The sequence below is a fragment of the Larus michahellis genome, chromosome 4 (assembly GCF_964199755.1).
Source record: "Larus michahellis chromosome 4, bLarMic1.1, whole genome shotgun sequence".
Taxonomy (NCBI): Eukaryota; Metazoa; Chordata; class Aves; order Charadriiformes; family Laridae; genus Larus; species Larus michahellis.
The window spans coordinates 83,692,371-83,705,143 of NC_133899.1; positions in this window are offsets into that span (position 1 = coordinate 83,692,371).

The window sequence follows — 12,773 nt, forward strand, 5'->3', positions numbered from 1 at the left end:
AACAAAAAAGCACCTTAGACAAGATGCTGGGAATCCCAGACACCAAGTTATAACTCAACACATGATTAGGACTAATTCTATGCCAAAAATATAGAGATCTTCTGCGCCTAAGTTGGCTGAATGAAATACACATTCACTGTTTCTCACATGTATAACCTGCTGTTTCACCATATTACCATCTGTTTTCCCCATTTACCACAATTGTTTTTCAAGTCTTCATAGAATTTTAAATTTAGGATGAGGTTAATGCCATGAAAAATGAAGATACTGTCTGGATATTTTCTTGCAATTTCTTTGTCATCTTATTTGACTCTTCAGTTTCAGAGCTACCTTGCATACCTTTGCAGATATGCTCAGTTAAGGGTACATTAATGACATTAATTATTTTAAATTTCAATCTTATGTCTATGGAAATATCCAAATGCAATAATTAAACTGTAACATTTTAACCAGGATAAAATTTGAAGAAATCCCATTGTTTCATTCTTGAAATTAATTTTACAGATAAAATACTATGCACTATGGGCTTTCAATAAAATAGTGGACTCCAAGTTCCTAATTTTTTTTTTTTTTAATTGGAATGGGATCCTATGCTGCTTAAACACTTTCAAAAATATTACCTCTCTATCTATTTTGCTGGTACAGTAACTGGTGTGCTAGAACCCACTCCTAATGAGAGATACTACTGCACTATACTAATTACTGCAATACCAGTAATGTATTAGAAATACTACACAAAAATACGGTTTATTACAAAATCCAAATTGATTCCATAAGATTACATGAGATGTAACTTACAGCAGAATGCATTTCTCATGTTCCAAGAGAATCTTGGATACACTTCATATTTCCATTTTGTGTGTGATGAGGGTTTTTTTCAGTCGTATTTGGGAACTCACTAATTAAATATTCATGAGAAATACCAAATGCAATAGGTAGAAATATTTGAACAAAGGCCAAGTAATAGAAGTCTGGTTTTTTCATTAGTGGCAAAACCTTCACATTGGCTAATTAATATAATTACTGTTTATCTTAAATTATTATTTGTGGCATTTTAGCCTTTTATCCTCTGAACCTCAAGGTAGTACCTAATATCACAAACAAGAAGACAACATGAAAGAAGAATTAGGTATACCGCAACAGAACACTGGCAGAAAGACCATTAGAATGATTTGCATTTTTATCTTGTATTTCAGTGGCGAATCTTGAGAGACTTTAAAAATATTAAAACGGATGCTTTGAAGCAATACCCAAAGTAAAGTATTATTATCCCCCTTTAACTACAAATAAACAAAAGGTCAGAAACCCACATTCAGAAATGTTTAAGTAAATAATTAATTGACTTAGAAAAGAAAGGATTTGGTCTGAAGTAACTTTGCAAGTCTTTGGATCTTCTGTGTCCTAGGCATGAGATCGTCCTATAACTTTTAGCATGGGTAGTGAATATTTGTTTACTAAATAGGTATGCACTACTAAATTACAAAAGGAGCCTAATTGTGCATTGATATGCTAGGAGCACGGACAATCTTTCAGCTCTTTTTGTGGACTACATTTCATTACTCACTAATAACTTGATCTGCATACTTACAGATACTGTCTTTGGCTTGAACAACAGCTTTGCAGCCAGTTCCCAATACAACACAAAAAACCAAGACAGAAACACATAAGAACATTTCCTTCTTTCACCAAAGACCTGATCCAAAGATCAGGTAGGGGAGTCTTTCAATTGACTTAATGAGATGTAGATCAGATTTCTAAAAAGCAGACATTCAATTCACAATTTCAGCAAAGTGTATGTTGTAATGAATATATTTATCCACTTTTACTACTCCTTTCATGCTTGGCATTTATAAATACAGTGTTTCTTCTATTATTTTTTTTCATAGATTTTGTAGTCATCTTACCAATAGCTGATATTAAGCCATAAACAATAGAGAACAGTCATTAAAATCTGGAGTAAAAGGAGCCTGATGAAACTGTACTTTTACTGGTTATATTACATTTAAGTGAAATTATACTAGGGATGATATAGGTCCTATTTATGACAGGCTTAGCATTTTCCAAGACAAAATCAAAAGAATTATGTAGGAAAAACTCTACGCTACTTTATGCCACCAACATAATTGAGTATGACACAACATAAGGATTATGGGAGCAAACCTGAGGAAATTTAAAATAATTGGCTACCCCTAGCTGCTACTTCCAACTTGAGTTTGAATTAATTAAGAGATCAAGTCTAAAATAACAGTAGAAAACCACATACCTAAACGGATGATTACTCCTAAAAAGTCAGAGAAGACTTTTAGCATAGAGTTTATTTTCATAGAAGGAAGAGAGTTCTAGGTATCATACCAACTTTGTCACGGAGGCAGGCTCAGCTTGGTTCAGCTCTCTGACTGAGACAGCCTGCAGGAGGAGCATGTGAAGAACCACTGAATAGGATTTTATTTTGCTGGGTGTCGCAAGTTTGTCTGTCATTAAGTTGTTAAGACTTCCCTGTAATCTCATGCATTGCTTCTCAATCTCTGGTCCATACAGTGATGCAGAGGACGCCCAAAGATGATACAAACCTTTTAAATAAATATAGACAACTTCCCACACATCTAAGCAAGCAAAGAAATGGTGGGGGAAATAAGCATAGTAAATGAATACACAGAGTATCTTAAATTTCATTAGCTTTATGTGAAAATCATTGAAGTAATACCGGACAAGAAGTGCAACTGAACACTAGCACTTTTTGATTAAAAAAATGGCAGCTTTTTGTTTGTTTTTTAAAATGTGTTGATTAACATATCCTCAAGAAATCTGTAGCACTCGGAACAAGCCATAACCATCTGCTTAGACTTATTTATCTGGCAACAATGACCATCATAGTGATGCTCCCTCCACTCACTCTGACTGACTCCATGTTTGAGCTGCATTATCACACTTTCAATGAATTTCAACAGGACTGACTTAAGAACAGTATGAATATCATCCAGACTAGTCCTCCTGTTCCCTTCTTTGCTTGTCTCCAAACACATGTTCATGGATGAATGGATACGTCTATGCTATGTCCAAGATGAATAGTATAACAGGTCACGTTAATGCTCTTTCTGATCCCACAGTGTTGAAGAATATCATTTTGCTCTTCATGCTGTCTGAGAACTAGTGTTTTTTTCAGAAGTTTAAGAAAAAAAAAATTGTTAGCAAAGAATAGAAAAATAATTTATGTTAGAAGAAATCTTTCTATAAAGGCCCTAATTTTCAGATTTGTGGCCGCATATGGAAATACAAACATCAGATGGATATCAAAGAAGTGCAATATACAATAATAGTTAAAATTTATGCCACTCCCAGTGACATGCACATAATTAATAATCAGATTTCTGAAGTCACTGAAGTGGGTGTGGAGAGGGTGGGACCTGTATCAGATGTGGTAGCTGTGCTTCAAGTACAAATTTACTGCAACGCAATAAGGTCAAGACTCATAGCAAACTTCATTTCACGTGACTTGCAGACTCAGAAGCACATATTACACACAGTAAAAAGCAGGCTATAACTCTGGGCTCCCTCTTCAAGATCAGTCAGTCCAGATCATTCTGGGGCTGCGGTTGTTCAGGCAATTGCAGAAGAAATGAGTGGCCAATGAAAGTCCAGCATGGAAGTATTTTCTTCTCAGAATCACAGAATCTTCATGGTTGGAAAGGACCCTTAAGATCATTGAGTCCAACCAAACAACCTACAATCTCTGCCACTAGAGCATGCCCTGAAGTGCCACATATAGATGTTTCTTAAACACCTCTAGGGATGGTGACTCAACCCCCTCCCTGGGCAGGCTGTTCCAGTGCCTGACCACTCTTTCAGTAAAGTAATTCTTCCTAATATCTAATCTAAACCTCCCCTGCCGCAGCTTCAGACCATTTCCTCTGGTCCTGTCATTATTCACCTGGGAGAAGAGGCCAACACCCACCTCTCTCCAGCCTCCTTTCAGGTAGTTGTAGAGGGCAATGAGGTCCCCTCAGCCTCCTCTTCTCCAAGCTAAACATGCCCAGCTCCCTCAGCCTCTCCTCATATGACCTGGTCTCCAGACCCCTCACCAGCCTGGTGGCTCTCCTCTGGACACGCTCCAGCACTTCAATGTCCCTCTTGTACAGAGGGGCCCAGAACTGAACACAGTACTCGAGGTGAGGCCTCACCAGTGCCCAGTACAGAGGCACGATCACTTCCCTGCTCCTGCTGGCCACACTATTCCTGATACAAGCCAGAAAGCTGTTGGCCTTCCTGGCCACCTGGGCACACTGTTGGCTCCTGTTAAGCTGGGCGTCCACCAGCACCCCCAGGTCCTTTTCTGCTGGGCAGCTTTCCAGCCACTCTTCCCCAAGACTGTAGCGTGGCTTGGGGTTGTTGTGACTGAAATGCAGGACCTGTGACTTGGCCTTATTAAACGTCACACAGTTGGCCTTGGCCCATTGATCCAGCCTGTCCAGGTCCCTCTGTAGAGCCTTCCTACCCTCAAGCAGACCAACTCTCTCTCCCACCTAGTTTGGTGTCGTCTGCAAACTTACTGAGGGTGCACTCAATCCCCTCAAGTGGAGCTGAATGACTGTGTGAATGCACTATGAGTCATATGATGCAGAACCTCCTGGCTACCAGTAATGGTGAAGAAGTGGAGATTAAAGTCCCCTTGTTTTCCTTCATTAAATCCCTCCCATTAAAGCCCAAGACTGTATGAACAGTCCTGGTGAGAATCCACTTAATACGACATTGACGCTTAAGATTTCAATAACCGAGGTCAGCTAAACATACAAAACACAATGATGACAGTTCACTCACGCGTGAAATAAAACGTGCAAAGAAAAATAGCCTTCTACCTTTCCCAGACAAGTTTTGCTGCTGAGAAGAGAATCGAATTACCCTTACAGCACCTGCACTCATCAGCGTGACATTCTGGTGCCTCCCAGCTTCAGTTCCCACTCTTCCCATACTCTAGTGCATAGCTTTCGGTGCTCAAGGGATGATGGGGCCAGGGATGGTCTATGAAGATGGAGGAAGACCGGGAAAAGCACTGCAAGCTGGCTGGAGAGGTAGCTCTGCTTCATATTGTGTACAAGGGTCCAACGCCCGCCACATCTCAACAGTGACCATATTTTGTCCTTTCTTCTCATCACTCTTTTTCCCAAGCATCTTCAGGAACGGGTGTCTTTAGCTTCGGTCATGACTATTTTGTCATTTATTTTGAGCTGACTGGGACTTAAAATCCACAAAGATGGAAAAGACTTTCCTCTCTGCATGAACAGAAAAATGAAGTCCTAGGACTTTATGGCAAGAAGCAAACTACTTGATAATTGCTTGATTTTGGAATGTGGTTGCAACTTGGCATCCATTTCATACTTATGCAATGTAAATATTTCCAAGTGAATCTGAATCATGTATGTAGCCTGTCTTTGTATATAATTAATTAATACATACTGTCTTTTCTGTTATTTGTGCTAGTCACTGGAATTTATCCCCAACATACGTTACTATGGATTCCTTTTTGTTGCCTTTTTCAGTCACTGAAATGGCACATCCATTTTATGGCATATGCTGCATACACATATTTTGATCACATCACAGCAAAACATTATTGTGGACTAATTAATGCCGTTGGTACACTGACCTTTTTTTTTAACATGAAATGCACAGAAAATGTACATGGGAAAAGACAACACACGAAGATGGAATATGAGTGACTGAGCACAACTATGAGAATAGATTTTACAGGATTATATTAAGTATCCTTTAGATTTTAAAGATGTCAGCTAACGTAAAAGTCTAATGTAACAGCTGCTGTCCAAATAGATCACAAAATGAAAGTCCCCATGCTGAGCAGGGCTTAAAATAGAGCAGCTGATGAGTAAGATGGTATCTCTTATATAAACTTCACATTTCATGCACTAAGGCTTTTCATTGTCAAATATTCCTGGGGTTGCTATTTTCCATGAAAAATCTGCAGCAAAACAAAACCACCAAATTGTTTGACTTTTTAGGCTTTAAAATGCAGTTGTTATTTTCATGCCACACAGAAACTCCCTTCTAGTCTGCTTTGTGATTCATGTGTTTGGCTGAATAACTTTCCTGGAACTCAGAACAAGAGGGAAACCTTCCCTAAGTACTTCCTGTCTTTCTACATGTACTAATAACAAGATGCAGTCCTCCCACCTTTCCCATTTACAACACGCCAGGCACACCTACTGCTTGATAGACCCATAAGCCTCAGAAATAGTCTGCTTTTGCTCTGTTTTTAAAATAGCATGCATTTCCTCTGGCAACAAAAATGTTGTTTCTCTAACATGTATCAAAGCAGTATTAGTAGACTACTTAACTAATTGTCTGTAGACAATGGAGAAATCAGCTCACTGTGAACATAAAAGATGCATTGCTCTTTTTCTTTAAAAGATGGTTCCTGTCTACAGCTAACGACAACGTTGAAAGCACTGTCACGAGTACAGAAACATGTAATGTTGAGGGGAAGTACAACCTGTGTCACGTGCTTATCCTTGCAGGCCTCACTCCAAATGCCTAATGGAATCAGTATGAAATCAATGCCGAATTTTGGCTGTGTAAGGATTAAGTAAAAAGTGCAGAATAAGGCCTAGTATATTTACAAGATGAAATGCCAAAAAATAAAGTCACTGTCCCTCTGTCATATTACTGCCTGTCAATCTGGAAATTCTAAAGGAATGGATTCAAATTACACCATCCTCTAATAAAACCATGGATTTTAAAGCTTTTATTAGAGTTATCAGCACTAACTGAGATAGAATCAAGGCCCGAGTTTTTAAATATTTCATAGCTTCTTTTCAGAATACGTGTCCAAAGCATGATGTCTCCCTTGCATTTGGAAAGCAGCTGAAATGTTTTGTGCGACTGATATGAAAAAATAACCAGAGGTGCTGAGTGGCTTACCAAGCTCTTCAGAAGGCAGCCAGCGAGGTACTCCAGTTCTAATTGTGGCTTTGCGTCTGACTTAGTACACAGGTGTAACCCTGGCCAACTCATTTACTCTCCAGGCTTGTTTTTCCAATCTGTGAAGGGGGGAATATTATACTTATTTAATTAATAAAGTCTGTGGCTGTTAATTAGTTAAAAATTACTCTTCAAATATTTAAATGACATTTACAATTCCAGCTATCCCCTTTTGTTCAACTGATTCTGCTTCTATTTACCCCCTAAAACACCCAAATCAAGGCTGGTTGAAAAGCTTTCTCTGTTCATTTCATTACCAAAAGGAAAGCCGTCTTTTTGCTTTTTTTCCTCACTGATTCTTACCCTCATTTCAAGTCGAAGCTGCATATGTACTGCCTTGTTCTGGCTATTCTGTGACATTTAGCTTACAGATTTGATGGATTTTGCTATTCTTAAATGAAGCTTTATTCCAATAATAAATTAAGCTTTAACCTACCATAGGATTGTTATCCTCCTGAAATGCAGCAACTAATGCCTTACAGATTTTTTTTCAGTGTTCTAAGACAAAGATTGTCTTTCTCATACCACTGTTCAAGTGAAGCTGCCACCACTCTTACAAGGTTGCAAAACAGATAAGGAAAAAAAAAAGCTAGAAAAACTACAGCTTTCCTTGCTAGAAAGAGATTAGTCTTAGTCAAAGATGCAGTTGCCAACGGACCATACAGAATTGTAACACCCCCTCCCAAGAAAAGGCCTTAAAACTCCATCCTGGCCAGCAGGTCGAGGGAGGTCATCCTCCCCCTCTACTATGCCCTGGTGAGGCCGCACCTGGAGTACTGTGTCCAGTTCTGGGCTCCCCGGTTCAAGAAGGACAGGGAACTGCTGGGGAGGGTGCAGCAAAGGGCTACCAAGATGATTAGGGGACTGGAACACCTCTCTTATGAAGAAAGGCTGAAGGATTTGGGTCTCTTCAGTCTGGAAAAAAGATGGCTGAGGGGGGACCTTATCAACGCTTATAAATACTTAAAGGGTGGGTGTCGGGAGGATGGGGCCAGGCTCTTTTCAGTGGTGCCCGGGGACAGGCCAAGAGGTAATGGGCACAAACTTGAGCATAGGAAGTTCCACCTAAACATGAGGAGGAACTTCTTTACTCTGAGGGTGGCAGAGCACTGGCACAGGCTGCCCAGAGAGGTGGTGGAGTCTCCGTCTCTGGAGACATTCAAAACCCGCCTTGACGCGTTCCTGTGTAACCTGCTCTGGGTGACCCTGCTCTGGCAGGGGGGTTGGACTAGATGATCTCCAGAGGTCCCTTCCAACCCTATAGTTCTATGATTCTATGATTCTATGATCTTAGTGTCCTCAACAAATCTTGAAAAAATGCAGCCAGCAATTTCAAGAGTGTCTTTGGTCTAATTCTCTCTTAACAGAATGGCTTCTAGAATTTTTTTTATTATTTTTTTGTGGGGGGAGGCAAGAATCTCACACCACCTAACTCTAGGTTTATACACAATGTGTAAAATAAAAGAAAGTAATACGGTGTTGAATCAAAATTACTCCAAGAATAGATAGATTTTTTTATCAAAAAAATGGTAAGTAAAACTTCAGTAAATATTTTGATAAAATTTTAGAAAAATTATAAAAAAAGTAGGAAGACAGGGCCCTAATGGAAAAATGTTGTTATTTGAAAAGGCTGTAACCTTCAAGATTTTTAATTTACGGTATTTTACTCAGCAGAATTGTATTAACTTATTTAAAATTTACCATCTTTCCTTCAAGTTCAGACTTCCAGGCTCTGAAAATCTAATTAAATTCCATATATTTTTAATGAAGTAAAAACTCTGAAAGTGCTTTCACTTCCTTTAATTTTGAATCCAGATAAAGACAGAAATTCTTCCTCCTGAGCCTTCCATAAAGATCGGAAAAATATTGCAGACATACTTAGAATTTCTTAACTCCCTGGCTTTAGCCTCATTTTCCTCATTAGATTCTTCTTCCTGTTCTTGTTATGCTGCCAGATATTGGATTGCCAACTCTTGTGAATTCCTATTGAGTCTCAGAATATTAATTGGTGTTCTGAGAGACCACAGGGCTGAAATCAATGGATTGTATAAGAATCTTCTCTTTTTTTCTTAAACAAGCTTCTTGAAATTATGACAAAGGTTGTGTGGATGAAGAATGTATTTTTAGAAGCTCAGAAGGAAGCAGGCACATGAAAAAGTCAACTCTCCTTGCTTTGTATTTATGATTTTTAATGCTTGAACTGGGAAATATTGTGGTAAGAGTAAGTAGACACTCTCTAAAGTAACAAGTGTTTATAAAAACAAAAGCGGAGAAACCTAGTATTCCCCTGGCTTAGGTGTTGTAATAGCTCAATAATTTGAAGAACCCTGAAAAGAATGAGTACACAATAGTTCATTACGACAAAACTTGTGTTTTGAACAGGTTTGAGCCAGCCACACATGAGCTGTGACATACTATAGTAAATAGACCACCACTGTGGGGTTTTTTGATCCGTCTGCAAACAGTACCAAGACAAAATTTCCAGTTTCTTCTGCCCTCGTAACTAGGTTGAAGCATGGCACCAGCTTTTTCCAACAGGGTGAGAAATATGGCTGAGTACATTTATGGATTTTTTAAAGTAGAGACAGAATAAGAAAACCAGGTATTCAAGTTACTAAGACTCGCTAATTTTCTATGACCTATAACTTCTGCTGGAGTTAAGATCATAGCTTGTACGTCAAAAGTCAAGTGGAGGAAGAGACTGAATAAAAGGGTAAGACAGGCAAGTTAATATTGCATGTCTGAAAACCTATAAACAAAAAGCAGCTGTTTAAAGTGCTTTAAAATGTTTAAAAAGTAAAGCATCTGGATCCACAGTCAGGTGCTCAAATATATAGCACATCTTTGACATATTTTGGAAGACATCAAAAAAACCACAGATGAAGTACTATCTCCAAACTATTTTACAGAAAGTCATGCTACAAAGACTCACAGATTTGTGTCCCTCCGTATCTCTAATTGGGGTCATGATTCATGATTCAGACAAAACACAACTAAAGCATCAAAGGACTAACTTGGCAGGTTACTTCTGAACATCTGTTGTTGTTGTTCCAGAGATGTATCAGGGACTGTTTGAAGGCAACCCCCCCCCCCAAGAAAAAAAAAAAAAACAACCAAAAAAAATAATCAGTTTTTGGGTTATCGTTTGAGAAACTAGACTCCTTTTTGTGCATGTAATTAGATATCTAGATTAAAAAAATTAATTAAAAATTGCAGATCTTAAAGCGAAACCACTGCCACATAGCCTTACTATGTCTTAGGTAGGTTGCATTTAATGAAGATACGCACAACTCTTCTTGACACTAAGTCAAAATCCTAAGACCAGGAAAGTGGTTACTGTAGCATTCAAATGTGAATACAGTAAAGAAAAACAATCAGTTGGAACATAGGTTAGTCGATCCAATAGTCTATTAAATTCTATTCTATCTAAATTCTATTCTATTAAAATTAAACACAATTTTCAGTACAATCATCACATAGCATACTCTCTTCCTGTTTTTAAACCATAATTTTAAGCCAGAAATGAGTCTAAATTCTGGCATTTAAACATGGTGTAACCATTAACATATTAACGTAGTTAGGGGCTGCTAAATTTCTGCTTAAGGCCTAACTTACTACCTTCTTTAAAAAAAAAAAGGCATAAAATCTGAAAATTAATGAGGTCGGAGTTCACTGGATGAGGAAATGCTTTTGCTATTGTATGGGACACACCTGTGCACAGAGCCCTGAGAAGAGCACACAGCTGAGCCGGTCCTTCTAGAAGGTTCCACAGTTTGTGGTGTGATCTCAGTTTCAAGTGCTCCTTCAAGTACTACCCTTCAAGAAGAAGTATTCTACCTTTGCTCACGCCCTACCTCTTCTATTTGCTTTTTGTGTTTAGAAATGCACAGTAGAAGGGTGATGCAAACTCTTTTCTGGCAACAATAGCTGAACTCAGGTCTCGCTAAACTTCAAACTGTCATTTCTTAGCTCTTCAGTGAAAAAATTCGCACCCTGAAAATTTTAAGGTATAATAGTCAGCTAAAAGATACCTTACTGACCTACAGAGAGAAATTCCCTGTGCTGAACTTCAAGAGAAAACCTATTTTAAAGAAAGCCACAGAATAGGATTGATATGTATCATCATATGGTGAAAATCAGAATTTGATTAACCAGATGCTGTTATTTTCTTTAATATCTCATGAATAGAAACTACAGTATAAAAACAATTCAAAACAATCATTTACTGGGAAATATGACATATGGCCTGCTAAACTGCTTTCCTACAGAAATAGCTAAAGATCATTACTCTTGGCATCATTCCCTACAACAGTCACCGGGCTCATTAAAAGAGACAGTATGTGATTGAGTCCATAAGGAAGATTATTTCTACAGGTGGGTAGAAACAATGAAGACTACAAAGACTTGTGAGAAAGAAGTAGTCAAGGAGACTTCTCCACCTCCATAACTTCTGTGCGCTGAAACAAATCAAAGCAGCACCACTAAAACAGTTGCTGAAAAAAAAAATAAATGCATTTTCTCATTTTTCTTCATGGTTCATGGTATACATTTCCATTTCACTAATGCATGGTATTTCATTTAACTTGTTCTGCTGGAGGGATTTTCCTTGAGTGGGAATATCCTGATGTGAACAGGAAGTTTGCATCCAGCAGGGGCCACTTGTTGCCCATGTTTAGTCCCAATTCAATGAGGTGGAAACCAAACCTTAATGCTGTCATAGGACGAGTTCATGTTCTGTGATAGCAGATTGGAATAACCACAACCACGCTGTGATGTGATAACGCTGCAATCCAAGCTTCTCTGGTGATGTTATACGACTAAATGTAAACCAAACATTTGTCATGTGGCATCACAGGACAGGAAATGTTAAGACAATTATAATGTGGCAATGATAACCTGATGTAGCAATAATACAATCGTAATAAGCAAATGTTTGCATTTGAAAGCAGCTATGCTGTGATTATGTTCTTGCAACACATCCTCTTTACATGCCAGCACTGTTGCGTGGATTATCTAAATTTAGACTGCAACATGGTGCAGTAGATGCCTTTACTATGTTCCATCACTGGACTTTTTCACATGCTGAATAAAATTACTGCTGCTTACAGCATTGCCATTATACGATCGCATTGGGAGATGATGGAGCATTTATGGTAGTGGAACCAATGGCAGCATCACACACGCACTTCTGAGACATTCTGAAGGGTGCTGTGAGGCCGTTGTGCGAGACTCACAAAGTCCAGTGTACGATGCAAGACCCAGTTGTGTGCAGGCAGGCACACATACAACACACGAGGCAGACACAAAGCCGGGATTTGCCAAGCCAGGTTGCCACCCTGGGGAACAACACTGCAGCCCATGGATGCAGCTGAGGCGGTGGCAGGCTCAAAGACATGCACCAGTTCCAACTCTAACCATTCCATGATTCCATATCTAGTGATAGAATGAGGGATAACGGTTTTAAACTGAAAGAAGGTAGATTTAGATCAGTATTAGGAAGAAATTCTTTACCCTGAAGGTGGTGAGGCACTGGCACAGGTTGCCCAGAGGAGCTGTGGATGCCCCATCCCTGGAAGTGTTCAAAGCCAGGCTGGACGCGGCTTTGAGCAGCCTGGTCTAGTGGGGAAGTGTCCCTGCCCATGGCAGGGGGGTTGGAACTAGATGGTCTTTAAGGTCCCTTCCAACCCAAACCATTCTGTCATCCTGTGATGACAAGGTGACGATGGCAACCCCTCGGCAGAGAAAAGAGAGGGCAGGGAGCCCCTGCCAAAAGGGCGGAGGGC